This window comes from Lampetra planeri, chromosome 24 (genome assembly GCF_965212315.1).
Source record: "Lampetra planeri chromosome 24, kcLamPlan1.2.h2, whole genome shotgun sequence".
Lineage (NCBI taxonomy): Eukaryota > Metazoa > Chordata > Hyperoartia > Petromyzontiformes > Petromyzontidae > Lampetra > Lampetra planeri.
In genome coordinates, this window is record NC_136130.1 from 11,786,683 (window position 1) to 11,805,411 (window position 18,729).

At 50.5% G+C, this 18,729-nt stretch overlaps 1 protein-coding gene across 5 annotated transcripts in view; it reads right to left on the bottom strand.

Moving 5' to 3' along the window:
* The window catches only part of LOC144726803 (interleukin-6 receptor subunit beta-like), a 93,803-nt gene that overhangs the window by 55,307 nt on the left and 19,767 nt on the right, over nt 1-18,729 (bottom strand). For 4 of the 5 annotated variants that reach the window (XM_078605713.1, XM_078605714.1, XM_078605710.1 and 1 more), the window contains one exon: nt 9,715-9,783. The gene's annotated coding sequence lies outside the window, so the exon portion shown is untranslated. Of the gene's footprint in view, nt 1-8,143; nt 8,247-9,714; nt 9,784-18,729 lie in introns of all 5 variants that reach the window. The other variant, XM_078605711.1, reaches the window with a different exon arrangement.

Sequence of the window (18,729 nt, forward strand, 5' to 3'; positions counted from 1 at the left end):
AAACCTCCACGGCGAGCTCGCAGGCTCGAGAAGATGCGCACGGTCTGCGTGTTTATACTTAGACTTGTCTCTCTCTCCCTTGATAGTTGTTGAGAGCTGTGCGAAGTCGTTCCCCAAAAGCTACGTTACCGTGACCCCCCACACACACCCATATACAGCATTGTACTTATTGACACAATGAGTAAATTGGTACAAAATAATTCACAACAATGTGATCATCGGCCATGATCTGTCCACTGCTGAATGAAGAAGGCCTTCCAAAGCCATCGTCATCCTCCACTGTCACGTGATGCAACGAAGCGTCTGGCGCGTGCACACTTAATCATTCCGCTTAATACCCCAAATAGATGTCCCCAATTGGATCTGTATAAATCAAATTATCCGTGCATCCGCGTTCATCTACGGATAGCTACGCGGATAACAGAAGTGATTTCCACGCATACATGCGGATAAGAGGATCTCCCCGTAGCGTGCACGATGCCACCACTGATATGACGTATTCCACCATATATGGGGTGTGTAATAGGAGTCAACTCATATCTGGTTGACCCTTTGTCAAAGGAATACATAATTGACTATGGGGTGGTGGATACAGTATGGATGCACCAAACAACAGCTTTATTTCAAATCCTAATAAGTAAAAAAAACCTCACAAGCCCATTAATTGATCTCATCCCTATATTGCCCGTGTCTCCTTTAGCTCTCCTGTCTCTATATTTGTTTCCGATCTACATCGCCATCATGTCACGACTCCTCTGCATCATCCTCAACTCCTCTCAACTCACCGCACCTCTATCCCCGTGTCCCTGTCCCTTCTGCCATCTCACTTGGAGGTTCTCGTTCGAATGGCTGCTCACAACTATCAACTTTACGAGCAGCTTCAAGCCGCGTGCATCGCTGGCCACGACGAGCCCTGGGCCTGGACGGAAGACGACCCCCATCATCAAGGACCCCCCCCCCCCCACAGCCGAAGCAGGCAGCTCCCACGAGCTGATGTCGAAATATCACTCACACGATCTCCGAGAAGCGAAACATCTGCACACGGAGCATACAAATAAGTAACTGAATACTGCAAGGAGCTAAAGAGTTTCTGTAAATAAAAAAACGCAGTTAGAGACCCCCGCCTTAAATCGCTTATTTTGCTTGGAATTTATTACACGAAACTGATATGTAAATAATAAAACAAACATGTTTTAGGGCACGCAGTGATGTCTTTAAAGTTCACCTCTTTCCACATGTTTGGCTCTGGGCTCTAAATGCATGCAGGCCGGCATCCTGCTCAATTTCATCAGCTTTGCCATAATTTGACTCGGGCAATGCTGCTCACATTCGCCGGAGCGCGAGAGCCACGTGGGTGCCGCGATGCAGCCGTGCAGTCGGTTCTCGCGATTTGAGCAAGGCGACTTCGAGCAGCGGGCTGCACAGTAGCTGCACGTCAGCGGCAGGCGAGGCTGACACCCCCAACACACCCCCAACACACCCCGCCTCCACAGAATACAAACTGCTGACTCGTTTCAAAGCTTTTCTCGTCTCGGTTTCATTCAATTCGACGTCATTTACTTAACAAGGTGATAACCTGCTGGAAACCATTGTCATCCTTCTTGCAGGGGCGACTCTTCAAAGGGGCACGCTCACACAGGGCTGGCCACGGTTTGCTATTTCGTCGTGAATAATTCGAAGATTTGGAACTGGAGCTCTCTGGCCCTGACACGTAATGGCCGCCTTCGTGAACGGGTTGACGGGGAGTTTCATGTCCACTTTATCGCAGATGGAGCGCTTTGGTAATTCCCAAAAGAAAATTGCCGAGAGGATGTGGGAATATTTATCGGCCGCGAAACCGGCCCGTGGCGAGCACCCTGTACGCCCACGGCCGCGTAACGAGAAACTCGTGCGCGGCGTCATCTTGCTCGAGGCAAACAGAAACACAACCTATGAAATGGAAAATTATTTTTACATTCAATGTAAAACAACACCATCTAAATTACCATCAGATACATTTAGTCAAATCAACTCTTGGTTAAATGTTCACGAATGACGATGAATGGATGGTTTATAGAGTGGCCGATTTGCTTCGTCAACTCGTGTTTATAATCATCTGCCTAACAAATGATCCCTCTGTGTTATTTACATTGCACGGCCAAGTCACATGACCGAACGCATATCAAAGAGTGCAGCACTTTCATGGTGGAGACCAGGGATTCATTTCAAGCCAGCAATGTCTGGGTTGGCGGCAAGAAAAAATGTTTACACATACAGCACACCACATACAGCACACCACATCCAGCACACCACATCCAGTATACCACATCCAGTAGTACACCCAGTAGTACACCTATCGTTAGTGCTGTGGCTACTGGTCACGTGCCTACCTCGGTCGAGACATTGTGCTCCGCTTGAGACCATGAATGTCGCTTGCCACTCAGTTTCCTGGCCTCACGACCCCGATGTTTAGCAGGGTGCCCGACAGTTTGGAGAGTGATGGTGCTCATGTTGACCATGATCAGTTTGACTCTGAATAGAATTGTTCATAATGCAACAGCAGCAACCGCCTCCTCAGCCATAAAAAAAAGTATATTACAGAATTGCACTTTACTTCAACAACCTTTAAAGCGTCTCGTTTACAATATGGAATTAAACATGTAGAGATTCCTGTGGCTGAGCGGTGCCGCAGTGGTTGACTCTCCGTACCTGGAACCCTGCCGCCCAAATTCAATTCCTGGCCACGGCTAACAGCAGTGGCAAGCGATAGCCGAACCGGTCCTGCACCCCCGTTCACCTTCCCGCACCGATCTGCATTGTGAAGTAAAAGTCAAACGATCCTCACAACGGCTTCGCCTTTTCGAACGACGTTTGGGAAAGTCAAACGAAACAATATTTTGCATCTACCGGGCAGCAGACGCCGCGTAGTACTTTACGGTCAATACGCTTGCGTTTTAATAACGAGGGCGCCCTGCGCAGTATTAACCAGGGAGGCCCCGCGCGGTATTAACCAGGGCGGCCTGTGGGGCTACAGCCGTGAAACTCTGCAACGAGCGGCGAAAGTGCCACCGTTGGGCCACGAAAAGGCCGAGGGGCACAAGAGGAAGGATGTGCCGCTGGCAGACACCGAACTAAGGGGAGTCCGTCTGGCGAAATGAGCAGGAGAGCACGAGAGTGGAGAGTGCGGCGGGAGCGCTGAGCCAGAAAACTTGCTCTTTTGGCAGGGAACTCCAAGGGATGGATATTATTTACATTCATTTCGGAAACATTCCCCCATCAGCCACTTTATTAAAACAAATTATATAAACCAATCTAACAGAGGGAGTGACCCAGGTGCCTCATTATTTAAACCAGATGTTTGGATGTTTAAATCGTTCCCTGGTGTATCCCGAGTAATCGATTACAAACATTTTCTATAATAGATTTGCTGTGCAGTGACACATTTCTTCGCAGAGACGCAGCATGGAGTCCTGCTTGGTAAACAGATGACATTAGGGAAAGTAAAACTAAGCAAATTCAGTTTTTTGTTTTTCTTTCAAACACCTTGTCGCGTTTCAGCTAAGAAGGTTCCTGCTACCCACAATCCTCCAGAAACAAGGAACAGGTAAATGTCACCTGGGCATAGGTGGAGGCACCCTCAACGCGTTCCTCCCATGAAGTTTCACTGATAACACGCTCACAAGTGCAGACATTTGTAATCCGATCACTTCACTCGTACACTGTCTGAAATGTCACGTATTGCATATTTTTCCTTATTTAAGGAACTGTTCTGTCAAGGCAGTGTTCTTGACCAATGTCGTGTTGTTCTGTTTGTTATGTCTGCTCTCATGCACCACCGCCAGTGAAGCGTCACAAAGCAATTGGTGATTGTGAGCTCAGGTTTAGCCCCACGGATGCTGCCGTGTGTTTTGCTTTTCTCGAGCAAAGCTCCGTTTCCTACTCGCGTTTAATAATCCCAGCCGGGCGTGCTGTAATGCAATCACCTCACTTTGACATCACAGTTGCCACTTGTGTATTCACATTCAGCCACGGGAAAATTGCACGCGCATTTTGCACAAGATTTTTGGTGCCAGTTTTCTTGCCCAGTTTTAGATTTGTTTTTCATTTGCAAGGGGCAGAACTAGTGTCCTTTGTTTTTGTTTACGATTTATTGCTGTTACGTTTTCATGCCGTGTATTTTTTCCCAGATCTCCTTTCCGAAAGAGACGCTGGCTGAATGCAGCCTCCCGCCTTAACTCGTTACGCAAAATAATTGTCACTGCGACATCGTAAATGCACTCACGAGTGAACAGAGCGGAAACGCATCCCTCCAGCAACTGAAAGCTCTCTTCTATACTGGCCACCCACTTGTGCTCTCTCTCTCTCTGGCGATCGCCTCTCGTTACGCTCCCTCCAGAAATGGCTGTGTGCAGATGCTTGAATGTCAAACCCACTGCTGGATGAGAGTCTCCGCACACCCGATTCGTCTCTGGGGTCGTTAAGCCACGCGCCGCGACGCCTGACAGTGCACGCTGGTGAAATGGGGCACCCAGAAACGGAATGGATATCACTCTCGACGCGTTCTAGCCATGGCCTGGAATTGAACTCATGTCACCCGGTACTTGCGCTAACCGCTGTGCCCCCACTACACCCTCCAAATACTTTAAAAACGCAAATCGCTTTGCGCACGCTAACTGGTTGTGTAAATTCACCAAAGTCAGTAGTGATTACATTTAATGAGAAATTTACTGCCGAGTTTTAGAAGCTGGAAGCCACAAATACTGCCAGAGTGGATGGTGTGTGCGGGGTGAGACGGGTGTGTGTGTGTGGGATGAGACGTGTGTGTGTGTGGGATGAGACGTGTGTGTGTGGGATGAGACGTGTGTGTGTGTGGGATGAGACGTGTGTGTGTGTGGGGTGAGACGTGTATGTGTGTGTGGGATGAGACGTGTGTGTGTGTGTGTGTGGGATGAGACGTGTGTGTGTGTGGGATGAGACGTGTGTGTGTGTGGGATGAGACGTGTGTGTGTGTGTGGGATGAGACGTGTGTGTGTGTGTGGGATGAGACGTGTGTGTGTGTGTGTGGGATGAGACGTGTGTGTGTGGGATGAGACGTGTGTGTGTGTGGGATGAGACGTGTGTGTGTGGGGTGAGACGTGTGTGTGTGTGTGGGATGAGACGTGTGTGTGTGTGTGGGATGAGACGTGTATGTGTGTGGGGGATGAGACGTGTGTGTGTGTGTGGGATGAGACGTGTGTGTGTGTGTGGGATGAGACGTGTGTGTGTGTGTGGGGTGAGACGTGTATGTGTGTGTGGGATGAGACGTGTGTGTGTGTGTGTGGGATGAGACGTGTGTGTGTGTGGGATGAGACGTGTGTGTGTGTGTGGGATGAGACGTGTGTGTGTGTGGGATGAGACGTGTGTGTGTGTGGGATGAGACGTGTGTGTGTGTGTGGGATGAGACGTGTGTGTGTGTGTGGGATGAGACGTGTGTGTGTGTGTGGGATGAGACGTGTGTGTGTGTGTGGGATGAGACGTGTGTGTGTGTGGGATGAGACGTGTGTGTGTGTGGGATGAGACGTGTGTGTGTGTGGGATGAGACGTGTGTGTGTGGGGTGAGACGTGTGTGTGTGTGTGGGATGAGACGTGTGTGTGTGTGTGGGATGAGACGTGTATGTGTGTGGGGGATGAGACGTGTGTGTGTGTGTGGGATGAGACGTGTGTGTGTGTGTGGGATGAGACGTGTGTGTGTGTGTGGGGTGAGACGTGTATGTGTGTGTGGGATGAGACGTGTGTGTGTGTGTGGGATGAGACGTGTGTGTGTGTGTGGGGTGAGACGTGTGTGTGTGTGTGGGATGAGACGTGTGTGTGTGTGTGTGGGATGAGACGTGTGTGTGTGTGAGATGAGACGTGTGTGTGTGTGGGATGAGACGTGTGTGTGTGTGTGGGATGAGACGTGTGTGTGTGTGTGTGGGATGAGACGTGTGTGTGTGTGTGTGGGATGAGACGTGTGTGTGGGATGAGACGTGTATGTGTGTGTGTGGGATGATACGTGTGTGTGTGTGTGTGGGATGAGACGTGTGTGTGCAGGGTGAGACGTGTGTGTGTGTGTGGGATGATACGTGTGTGTGTGTGTGTGGGATGAGACGTGTGTGTGCAGGGTGAGACGTGTGTGTGTGGGATGATACGTGTGTGTGTGTGTGGGATGAGACGTGTGTGTGTGTGTGTGGGATGAGACGTGTGTGTGTGTGTGGGATGAGACGTGTGTGTGTGTGTGTGAGGGATGAGACGTGTGTGTGTATGTGTGTGTGGGATGAGACGTGTGTGTGTGTGCAGGGTGAGACGTGTGTGTGTGTGCAGGGTGAGACGTGTGTGTGTGTGCAGGATGAGACGTGTGTGTGTGTGTGTGGGATGAGACGTGTGTGTGTGTGCAGGGTGAGACGTGTGTGTGTGTGCAGGGTGAGACGTGTGTGTGTGTGTGGGATGATACGTGTGTGTGTGTGTGTGGGATGAGACGTGTGTGTGCAGGGTGAGACGTGTGTGTGTGGGATGATACGTGTGTGTGTGTGTGGGATGAGACGTGTGTGTGTGTGTGTGGGATGAGACGTGTGTGTGTGTGTGGGATGAGACGTGTGTGTGTGTGAGGGATGAGACGTGTGTGTGTATGTGTGTGTGGGATGAGACGTGTGTGTGTGTGCAGGGTGAGACGTGTGTGTGTGTGCAGGGTGAGACGTGTGTGTGTGTGCAGGATGAGACGTGTGTGTGTGGCGTCAGACACGTGTGTGTGGGCGCGTTTCTCTCGATTTGTAGGAGCGTGGAGCGAGGCGGGGGTGGCCTGGGTTTCATTGAAGCTGGTACCTTGTCATGTCCCTCTAATCCGATCACGCTACCATAACATTTAACCCAAGCCAAACCCAACTGCGCCGCGAATCATTACAAAAGCAGTGAAACGTAGAGAGAACATCTTGTAGAAAGCCTGGTTGTAATTACGTTTTTTTTTTGACATTCGTAACCTAGACAAGCATAACGCACCCCCTGATATTAAGGACGAATTATCTTCGGTGACCGAGGAGTGTAACTCATCAGCTTTGAGTAAAGAGGGCTCGCCCGCACCTCCCGGCACGTGGTGCGGCCTGCCCGAGGCAGGCTCGCCACGGGGCAACCTCGATGTTCACGCAGCAGCAGCAACAGCAGCAGCAGCTGCAGCAGCAGCAGAAGCAGCAACAGCAGCAGCACTGCGCGGGTCTTCTTGTTTTGGGGAAGAGCGCACGTGCCGAGGGTTAGAGCGCGCACGTGTTCAGCTGCGGCGCGCGCCGCTCTCTCTCTCGGGTTGCCACATGCGCTCGCCACTCGGTGAAGTTCGCCGAAAATATGAAAATGGGAAGTTTGTTTGAACGTGGAAAAAGAGAACCCTGAGTGTGAAACGAAACTGAAAATTCAGAAGTCAAAGCAACGGTTCAAAACTATAATCTGGGTTCGTTCCCAAAACTAAAACACGTTCCTCAATAACATTCTTGTGACCACACCAATTTATTTAGTGAAATATAAATTGCATGTTTATTGCGGTGTTCATGACGCACATGAGTTTGTATCATTTGCTCACGTGCACCGCTGCCGATGCAGTCTCACACAAAAAGTTTTATTTTAATATTTGATGATAATTGAGTACATTTGGCATTTGCGCTATTCTCATAGAGTGTAAGGCTATTGTCGTGAAGGAAGGCACAGTGTGGTGCACAGACAGTCCCTGGCGGGTTCACAGCCGGGGCGATGATTGGAAGGTGTAATTGCAACCAAGTAATGTGCAGTACAATGGGCAACTCTGATTTAAAGCTTTCGTGACTGCCGGGATTCATCTTGGTTCTTTCGGTAAAGTCACGTAGAAGGGAAATAACAAAATAATAAAAATAAAACATAATAAAATAATTCTCACGACGTTTCGGCCACAACGCTGTCTGTCCCGACAGACCTGTTCTTCATCTGAGGACGGTTGCTTGCGTTGTGGCCAAAACGTCGTGAGAATTATTTAATTATGTTTTATTTGTATTATTTTATTATTTCCCTTCTACGTGACTTTACCGAAATAACCAAGAAAATGGGCAACTCTTTTTAGAAATGATATCGCGGGAGCTTTAACGCTCACCGTGAAGCTGAGGGCGCGTTGTGTTGTATGGTTGACACACACCGCAGTGATAACCAGGGTGGTCTTCTGAGTTCAAGCCTCTGTGAGCGTGCCACCAGCGAGCCGCGTGGCACCACAGCGCCAGGTTCCAACACTGGAACCAGAACTGCGCGCCGAATGCATTCAAAACTGACATCTTCAACTGAACAATACGACAGGAATTTGAATTGAAAACTCTTTCACGATTTGAATAAACATAACACTGAGCTGCATTCGTAGTGACAAGGGTCGTGTTCCCGGCCGTGGGATTCTCTGCGAACCATGATCTCGATCTGTTCCAGAGTCTCCCCGAGGTTGCCTCAGCCTGACATTACCAATTCGAGTTGATGTCAACACCAGCAATGGGGGAGCGAACAATCCTGGGCATGTGTGCAGCCGTCTTTGACATTTCCTCATGCATTGTCCTTGCCTTAATAGGAGCTCGCGAACAGCCCTATTCCAAGCTGGCAAGCAAGATAAAGTGGAGAGCATATTGTATTTATTGCACCCACGTGTGTGTGTGAGTGTGTGAGTGTGTGTGTGAGAGTGTGTGAGTGTGTGAGTGTGTGAGTGTGTGAGTGTGTGAGTGTGTGAGTGTGTAAGTGTGTGTGTGTGAGTGTGTGAGTGTGTGTGTGTGTGAGAGTGTGTGAGTGTGTGGGTGTGTGTGTGAGTGTGTGAGTGTGAGTGTGTGAGTGTGTGAGTGTGTGTGCGTGTGAGTGTGTGAGTGTGTGTGTGAGTGTGTGTGTGAGTGTGTGTGTGAGAGTGTGTGAGTGTGTGGGTGTGTGTGTGAGTGTGTGAGTGTGTGAGTGTGTGTGTGTGAGTGTGTGAGTGTGTGTGCGTGTGAGTGTGTGAGTGTGTGTGAGTGTGTGAGTGTGTGTGTGTGAGTGTGTGAGTGTGTGAGTGTGTGAGTGTGTAAGTGTGAGTGTGTGAGTGTGTGAGTGTGTGAGTGTGTGTGCGTGTGAGTGTGTGAGTGTGTGTGAGTGTGAGTGTGTGAGTGTGTGAGTGTGTGAGTGTGTGAGTGTGTGGGTGTGTGTGTGAGTGTGTGAGTGTGAGTGTGTGAGTGTGTGAGTGTGTGTGTGTGAGTGTATGAGTGTATGAGTGTGTGTGTGTGTGAGTGTGTGAGTGTGTGAGTGTGTGTGTGTGTGAGTGTGTGAGTGTGTGAGTGTGTGTGCGTGTGAGTGTGTGAGTGTGTGTGAGTGTGTGAGGGGACAAAGGTGCCTGGATAAGGTGCTGGCCACCCACCTCCTCGTGTGCCATGGCGGCCTTCATCGGATGCCGCGAACAGCACTTGCCCCAACAGCGTGTCGAGGCTATACAGGGGATTTTTGTCTTTGAGCGTATATAACGAGTGTCTGATCGTCGGCTCGAAGGCTTATGAGAAAATGCGCATGTTTGATTTGTTCCACGGATGATTCCGTTGAGCCAGCTTCCCGGCTTGTTGGACACGGGAGTGAGAGCGCAGCAGCAACGGAAAACGAAAACGGCACAAATAGCAGAGAGCGAGTCCATGGTCCTGAAGGAACGAACGCGTAGGAAGTACGCGCTCCACACGTGGAGGTAAGACGCGGCGCGTGAAGGGTTGGGCAGCCACGTACCCCTCGCTCGACGGAGATCTCTCTTGGCTTTATCCGGTCCCTCCCAAAGCTTCAACAATCAGGGCTCCGCTGTGAGGTCGACAGGACAGAGACACAAACATAAGCCAAGCGCGTCTCACATCTCTGTGCACTCGGCGCAGATTGGCGGCGTGCTCTGGGGAAGGGCCATGGCCCGAAACGTCGCCCGTCGTGGGGTTTGTTCGTGTTCTCTCGGGGCCGCGTTGTTGACGTGCCGATTGTGCTCAGTGGTTGTTGTCACGTGTGCTTGTGCACCAGAGCCAAAGGAACATCGCCAAATCACTGTGTAGAATTACGGTTTTTGTAAATAGCAGACATAAATACAAGCACACATGAAAACCGAGTGTTTTAACCACAGAATAGAGAACACCCGGGGTTCCTCTCTGCGCCAGAACACAGATATTGCTCTGTGGTTGCATTGTTTAATCTACTGAACGAAATACAAAGAGTCCGCGATTGCATAAACACGACGAAACTCCACTCAGCCCCGCAGGTGGTCAAGTATTCCGCTTGCCACGTCCCACTTGCCGGTGTCATCGGCAAGCCGTGCGGCAGCTTGTAGCCCACGTTTCTGGAGTTCGTTCTCCACGTGTGTCATATAATCTTTCACATGAACTAATTTGTACGTGTTATGCTTCAGCTAATTTTGAGTTCGCCATTTATTTATTTTGAATCGTCCTCTCCGTTTATTCGCCTTGGCGTCCATCCCCAAAGCCCGAGGGCTCAGTCTTTCCTGGCCTCTTCCCATCGTTTTTATCCCTTTCCCCAGCACGTGCATCCTCTCCACTTGGTCGTCAAAGCGACCTTGGCCTCTCTCGCCACCCTCCCCCCCTTATCGACGCCGCCTTCAACCTCTCTCTAGCAAGTTCACTTCAACCTCTCTCTAGCAAGGTCACTTTAACCTCTCTCCAGCAAGGTCACTTCTACCGCACTCGCTTCTCGCCGCTCAGCCTTCTCCTGCACCGCACTGATCCAACGCATCAGCTGCCGTCGTTCCGCGATGTCCGTCTATGACGAGGAGGATGCGCGCGCGAACTCTCGCAAAGGTCGCCCGATATGAACGGAACTTGATCGGAAAGTTTCGCTTTGCTTCTCCGGGACTTTGTGTGAATGAAAACCGAGCAAGCTCATCAACGCGCTGCCCAAGACCTGGAGGCACAAACCAGCGCTCTCACGGCCCTCCCCACGCGGCGGGCCGCGCGAAGTGGCCACCCCACCCCTCCCCCAGCCCCGTGGCTGACCCCGCGACCCGTGGGGGAGGCCCACGGGGGGGAGTGGGGGGGCTCCCGGGGGGGGGGGGCTCTCTGGGGGGGCTCCCTGAGCAGACAACTTTCCGCCAGCAGTGCCGTGAGCGAGGCGACGTTGGAGCGCGCGGAGCTTTAACCTTTGACTTCGCATCACTCGGAAAGTGTTTATTTGGGAGGTCTTAAAATTGAGGATTTTTCAAAATGCAGAAGAAGAAAAAAGCACCAAGGGGCTGTCGTGTTACACATTTCCGCATTTAAAGTGAGCGGCCGACACCCAGCATGGACTCGTAGCATCCTGCGCAAAAATAAACACAACCTTGGACTGTGCCAAATGCACAAGCGGCAGAGGGTAGGATGAGATTGAGTCCGTTTCAAACAAGGTAGAGCAATGGTAAGATCCTTATCGCCGGGAATGAGGTCTCGTGAAATGTGTTCCCTCGTAATGTGAGGAATTGTCACGGATCGGAGGAGCGACTATTCAAGTTTGTTTTCTTGTTTCCCTCTTCCTATTGTGATGAACGTAGTGACGTCTAGTGGCAACGGGTCACGTGGACCTATCAACAAAGAAAATGTACAAATTTAAAACGATCAATTCACACACGCACAATTTGATGCAAGATTTGTAGAGTTGTCACCTGTCCAGGTTTGGCCCGGATAGTCCCGGAATTCGAATCTTTGTTCGGGTGGCAGGAATTGATTTTGTAATGAGATCTGGTACCGGCATTGTTTTGAAATGTGTTGATTTATACCGCATTGGGTTGATGATAATAGACCTATCGGTGTGACTGAGAAATACGTCTGAGTCTGATCTCAAATGTATCGTGAGTACACACCATTATTTTAAGTGATGCATCAATGCACTATTAACCCAGATCTGCAAACGGGGTAACTTTTTTAGATTCCTTACAGGAACACAAGGAATCTTAGTAAGTTAAGTCTTTTCAATCAATTATATACAACTTGGCCTCGAACATTAACCACGCATAATGTAAGCAAGTATAAGATTAGTCATAGCAAAGTATATTTGTGTGTTGGGTCTTATGGGAAGAAAAACAGCACAGCAATGAAGTTGGCAATCTTAACTCCCATCTGTAAATCATGTCAAGTTAATTGCAGTCATCCCTCATTGCACGGCAACTCAATATACTGAATGTCCCCCCCCCTTCTCTCTCCTCCTTGCTGCCGAGGCCTATGTAACCTCGTGCCACGGCAGATCTCTCCCCTACTTCAGCAATTGTTTTCTTGCTGTGGTTGTCCCACCTGATGACGATCGCTTGTGTTGCGATCGAAACGTCGTGATCTATTATTTTTCTACCTACGTGACTTTACCGAAAGAACCAAAGAGTATGTCTATGAAGTGTCACTTATAAACTAGGGAACGAATTTGATACACGTTACTTTAAATTCGCATTTATGGAATTTTTTAAATCTCAATTTGGGGGGAAGGGGGGGGGGAGAAATCGAATAATCCACGGTCGGTCGTTCGTCCTCGTTCCGAGTATCTCGTAAAAGTGCCTCCACCTGTCTCGCTTGGCAGCCAGCGGCCGTCTCCAGAGAGCAGCGCGCACGTGTGTGCCGTTAGCCGTGGAATGTCCCGACGTTACTTTGTGCCGCTCGGAGCGTGGGACCCATCCCGCCGTTGCTTTGTGAGCCAAAAACCTCCTACATTGTGCACTCTCACACGTGCACATCCACGTGTGAGTGTGTGCACGGGCACCCGTGCCCGTTTGAGATCTTCGCTGTAGACGGGAGCGTTTCTTCTAAAGAATATTCTTCTTCGAAGCCAAAGTCCCAGTTCTGCAAGGGGTCAGCTTCCCCTACGTTATTTTGTGCCTTTTCACCAGTCACATTCCCCGTCCTCACGTCTCATGCCACGTGACCCTTCCTCCCCAACCCTCGGGTCCTCCCACCGCCCCTTCTGCCCTGCACCGGTGACATCTCCAAAGCCATTCTAATGTCACCGTCCTTGTCGATTCTCAACACGTGACCAATCCATCTCAGCCGAGAGGTCGAGACACATTTACCTCCCTTACCTTCTGGGCAAGAGTCGTAACCTCCGAGGTCTATTCTCCTACGGGGCTAACAAAGCACGGCAGCTTGATATTGGACCACGGTTCCGGCTTAGCTGTTAGACGCACTCCCGACCGAGGCAGCCCCGCACGGGCTCGATGCTTTGATTACCGCAGCCATTTGGTAATTTTGTCGGAAATTACGTAAATGTTCTCTTTGATGTAAAGTGGCATAATTTTCTGGAGTAGGCCACTGTGTGCTCAATTTTCAAATTGGAAAACCAAATTGTACAAAGTGGTGATTATCTATGCGTGACTGCTGCACAGAAGTCTCCCTTTACAGAAGAGGCCATAAATGTCCATGGTAATGAATCTCTGTCTCCAGAGCAACGTAAGACTGGAAATCTGATCAGCAGGAGAAAAAAAAGCCCCACGTACGTTGCTTGCTGAAAGAGAAAAGAGCGGGGCACATCGAATTCCCGAGCTTTGAACTGGTTTTACTTAAATCCTGGCACGTTATAGAAAATTACATCCAAAGGTGATTTCTTTTTCACGCCATTTTTTAAATGCCCCTTACACCAAATCAAAGGGACTGTAGCCTCTGTACTCCACTGTCAGGCAGAGAGGTATTTCCACAATGCTGTTCGTGGTGGTACATTTAAAGTGTCCACACGGCCGTGTTTATATCGTACAAGGTGGCTATAATACTGCATAGGCTTAGTCAGCCAAATGTGTCAGCATGGCCGGGTAAACAATGCATCCTGTCGATAGCGCATCAATCTCGTGGATAATAATATGGGTTTAAAGCAACAGACTGGCTCCAAACGAACAACGGGGAAACAGCCAGAGGCGGCAGATGCTGCAGGTTCGCTCCGCTCCCGTCCGACTCGCGGGTCTCAGTTCGGACCCGGCAGTCCCCGCGAGCCCCCCCCCCCCCCCAGGGAGCTGGGGCACAGCGCCGCTGCCTCCGCCAGCCACGTGGACTCGGAGGAGCTCGCGCCACGGACGATCGCATCGCAGCACTGCCAGGAACGGAACGGCGGGTCCCCTTGGTTACGGGCAAAATAAATAACACTAATACACTCTTACCCAAACTAATAACGGGCTTTTCGTAAACAAGAAGTATACACAGAAGCAGATTGTTGCCTCGTGAACTCCATGTACAGACAGAACGCTGCCCACGGACAGTCCAGCACACGCAATATTCGCCCTTGGTCAGTTAACTAATACTTTATGGTTCAACTCCTACCAGCGGCCGGTAAGTTCTAAAGATAATTAACAAGGTTGTACACCTGGTAAATTAAGATATTTAATACTGGTAGGAACCTCCTGGTTACACCAGCCCACATGGGATTATTGTGTCCGTCCGTCTGTCATGCATTCAAAAATTGGAGGGGTGGGGCTGAGTGGAGAGGGGAGGGTGGGAAGGGGCTGGGTGGGGAGGGGAGGGTGGGGAGGGCCTGGTGGGGAGGGGCTGGGTGGGAGGGGTGGGGCTGGGTGGGGAGGGGCTGGTCACCCCGTGGTGCCCTTATAAAACTCAACGTTTAACCTACTCACGCCGGCTTGTGCCCGCCCTCACAGTCGGGCATATTTGCGGAATACACCACGCCGCCGTTGACCCTGCAGGCCATTGACCGAGCAACCCAACGTTCCTACCAGCTCCCTCCGCAGGAATGTGTACTGTGCCGTCGTTCCAACGATACAGATCTGTACTGCAGAATGTTTAAATGACCCGTAGCTACAAATGTGACTGAGATAAAACACCGGTACATAACGATTCACCGATTCATGGGCTAAAATTGATTCTGGCACTCGCGATGCGAGCATCGAACTTCGCGCGTAAGAATCGATGTTTTTCAATTACTGTTTGCTTTCCACTTTCGCAAGACCTGAAAGGAGGAGGCTCAGGGTTTAATTGTTGCCAAATGTGTTCATAGAGATGGATGGAGAATGCTTTCTTGGACACGAAAACTGAGCAATGAAGATGGATCGGCACTTATTCATTATCATGATCATAATCACATAAGCCATGTTCTGTCCACTGCTGCATGAAGACTTCCGCACACCGAAGCAAGTGTCCTTGCTTCATCTCCACGATGATCATCCTCCACGGTGCAACCCTCCTGGCGACCACTCTGTTGTTAGTTTGGACCATTGGATAATTTTGATGCAGCTGTTGGATAGAGATTGATGGACCTGTTTATTAAATCCTCACACAGAAATTGCTTACCGCAATTGTGGGATGATGCCCAAGTTATTCATCCGTCCAAAGAGGGAGACAAAGCTGACTTGAAGAATGACAGACCCTTTAGCCTCTTATCACTTGTCCTGGATATAAATTGTTCGTGAGAAACATTGAGAACAATGGTATTGTTTTTAGGCCAATCAACAAACAGAGGGAGCAGGGGTTTGGAAAAAGGTTCTTCTATAGTGGACAACATACACACCATCACTCGCACTCCAGAAACGAGCAGTGTACGTTAAATACCATTGTGTCTCGCCTCTGCAGTCTATGGCAAGGCACTTATTCACCACTCATACTCCAAGATTACATTAGAAACGGTAACTGTGCTCATAACAAGTTGGTGATCACAGGGACGGCTGTTCGGATCGTTGCTTCCAAGAAGGAATCGGAGAATGATGGGGAAACGAGGCCGGGCATGAATGAGTGCATAGGTTCAACATAAAACACGACCACACGGTGTATACATGTGGCAATGTTGAAACATCACGTGTATGTTTACACTAAAAATAGCCATATGCACTACTGGGGTAAGCGTTGTTGGTGACCACTTACAAGGCCGAGGGCGGGTGAGGGATACGGCGACACAGCGACAAGCTCCATGCCCTGCCATCTTTATCTCCCAAGTGCTGATATCGATTACACGGAAGCTAGGTAAATTCATTATTTTTGTCCGGCTGAGCTGACGTAGAGGAGGTCCAGCAACCCACCATGTTGACAAAGCGATCGCCAATGGCACTGTGCGTGGCCAACGCTGGAGACGGGGTCACGGAGGTCGCGGTGCAGTGGGAAGCCACCGGCGCAACGCGACCAGGACCCTCGTCACAAATACACGAGCGGCAAACTCAAATGCATTCTCCTTCGCGAGTCGTTGCCAAATGCGTGCGGCTCGCCATGGGATCGCCTCTGAGTGGCACACTCTGCAAGTACGCAGCAGATAACCACGCGGGCGGCCTGGCTTGAGCGGTCTGTTTTATCTCCCTCTGACCGCAGCAGAATCTAATGCATCACTGTGACTCATTTTTGATTGGCCAGCGACACAACTAATGAAACGGCGCAAGCAAGGTGGTACATATGAGACAGACGATACAAACAAGATGGAAGAGAACTGATTCGTGATTTTGAATCGATGAATCGTTCGATGGCCTGACAGGACGGAAGCCGTGGAGTGTAACACAGGCAGGAGACAGCGCTGGAGATCGCGCGCCTCGCCTCCACGCGTGTGGGGTGGCGACAGTCAGCAGTGATGCCCATCTCCAGTGGGCAGTACCGCAGGCTGGAGGGACCTCTCCCACTCCCTTACCGCCAAGTTGACGTGCCCACACGTAGCTTCAAGTGCCCGGAATTCCTCGGCTTTGAGTTGTGTCAAGCATCTCTCGCTTTATTTCTCGCAGGGAGATTGGAGCGGTAAACAAAGCGGACGAGCCCGTGGTCGGGATGCTGTTGGCAGAGCACAGGAGACGTCCCGGCGAGGGTCATCTCCATCCAATTTGGTGTCGGGGCGCTCTCGGGACCAATTCCATTGTCCGCGTTTATCTACAAAGAGGCATGGGGCGGTGCATTGTGGGAATTACAGAAATGGGAGCAAATGTAGCGGAGAGGAAATGCAAGAGGCGTTGACTGTTGAGGAGTAAGCGGACTTGAGCTGCGCAGCGCGCGTCACGGCTCGCAGGGGTCGTGAGGTGTAGGGTGCTGGACACTTGCCACGAGCGGTGCCAGCCGAGAGTGGAGATGGCGCCACGACGTCGGCGCGTGCGGGTGCTGGCCGGGTGATTCTGTCGCAGGGCTGAGATGGCGGTGGGTTGGGGAGGCCTTCCGTCAGCAGTGGATCGACCATAGCGGCTGATGATGATGCTGCTGCTGCTGATGATGATGCTGATGATGATGATGCTGATGATGATGATGATGCCAAGCGCACCCATCACCGCACGTCCAGCGACACACGTTGGAACAGAGATGAGAGATGTTTGCTTTCCCTCCAAGTGTTTTCGTGCTATCCGAATTTATCATCATCGATTACCGAACCAATCGGAGCGCCCATCTCGCCCTGTGATAGATCAGAAGCCGTGCGATGCGATGCAGGCGTCACACCAGGAGGCAGCACGAGGAGTCTGCGCGTTATTCCAGCTGGGCCAGCGGCGCTCGGGGAGGAAGGGTCCCGCTCCGATATCAGCGCTGGGAGAAAGGGCATCGCACAGCCCCATATAGGACCACCTCAACCCACCCCTGCAGAAAATGCTATTCGCCGTTCTTACACACGTAACAATCGCTTATCATGAAAATGGTATCACACGGAAATCGTGTTTTATTACAGACATCACTGCAGCCAGACGAGTGACAGCGTCACCAGGGGAGATCATCGCAGAGGATGAAGATACATTTTTAAAAACTACCACGGAATTAGTTTTTGGCTTCTCTCCAATCGACCCGCCCAAACCACACACAGACTCAGCAAAAGATGCAGACAAAATGTGTTTTGCCATTATTAATTATTTGACTTTAGTTTGCATAGTTGCTCCAGTTCGTTCGTGACTACATTTCCTCTGCTCTGTGCGCATGTTTGTAAAATAAATCGCATCAAGATTAGCGACCCACGGAGTGTGTGCATCGGCAACTCTGTAATCGGCACTCCGTACATCTGGTATGCTGCAGTGAAAACAAGCGCGAAAATTAGGTCCACTGTAGCGCTGCAGCCCCGAAGGCGAGGAAGGGGCCTTCTGTTTTGTTTCGCTGTCTAAACGCAGATTCAGGATAATCTTTCATTTGGACGGAATTAAACGTAACTGTTTTGCAATTGTATATTGCTAAGCACAGTCCGTTCGGTCAATTTAAAATCCATCGGTGTATATTCATTTCTCGAAACTCTCAGCATCAATCTGGTCCCTGCAATTTATTTTAAACTAAAAGCCACTGAGCCAACAAAAGAAAATTAACGATTTTATAAATCTGTGGCGCTGTCGACTGAAGCACACGATAAACATTTACATTAGAATTTTTTTTTGCCTGAACTAAAGTTTAATGTGCTGGCATTCATATTTCGTTGAGTCCGTTGAATGTGAGACGCAGTCATTCGTGAGACGCAGTTTGGCCTGCAGCTCAAATCCGGGCAGCTGTTTCAAAAAAGAAATAAGTTCGCTTGGATAACTCGAGCTGATCAATCAATCAGAATCGATACTCCCTGCCGACTGATTAAATGTAACGACCACGCGAGAGAGAGAGAGAGGGGGCGCATTCTGTCCCGTTGCGGTTGACGTTTCGCGCACCTGACCACGTGCGTTGCGCGCGCGCATTCAACAGCGCCGCCGCGCGCTCTGCCCGGACTCTCCGTCTCTTTGCGTGGCCGTCGAGCGCGCAGGCGGTGCAGCTGCGCGGGCGAGGAGGGGCGTGGCTACGAAGCGTGAGGGAACCCGGCCAGGGTCGGGGCCCCCATTTCATCCCCTGCACCGGGGCCCTTGCCAACCGCGCCGCGCCGCCGCTGCCTTCACATTACACTGTCGTC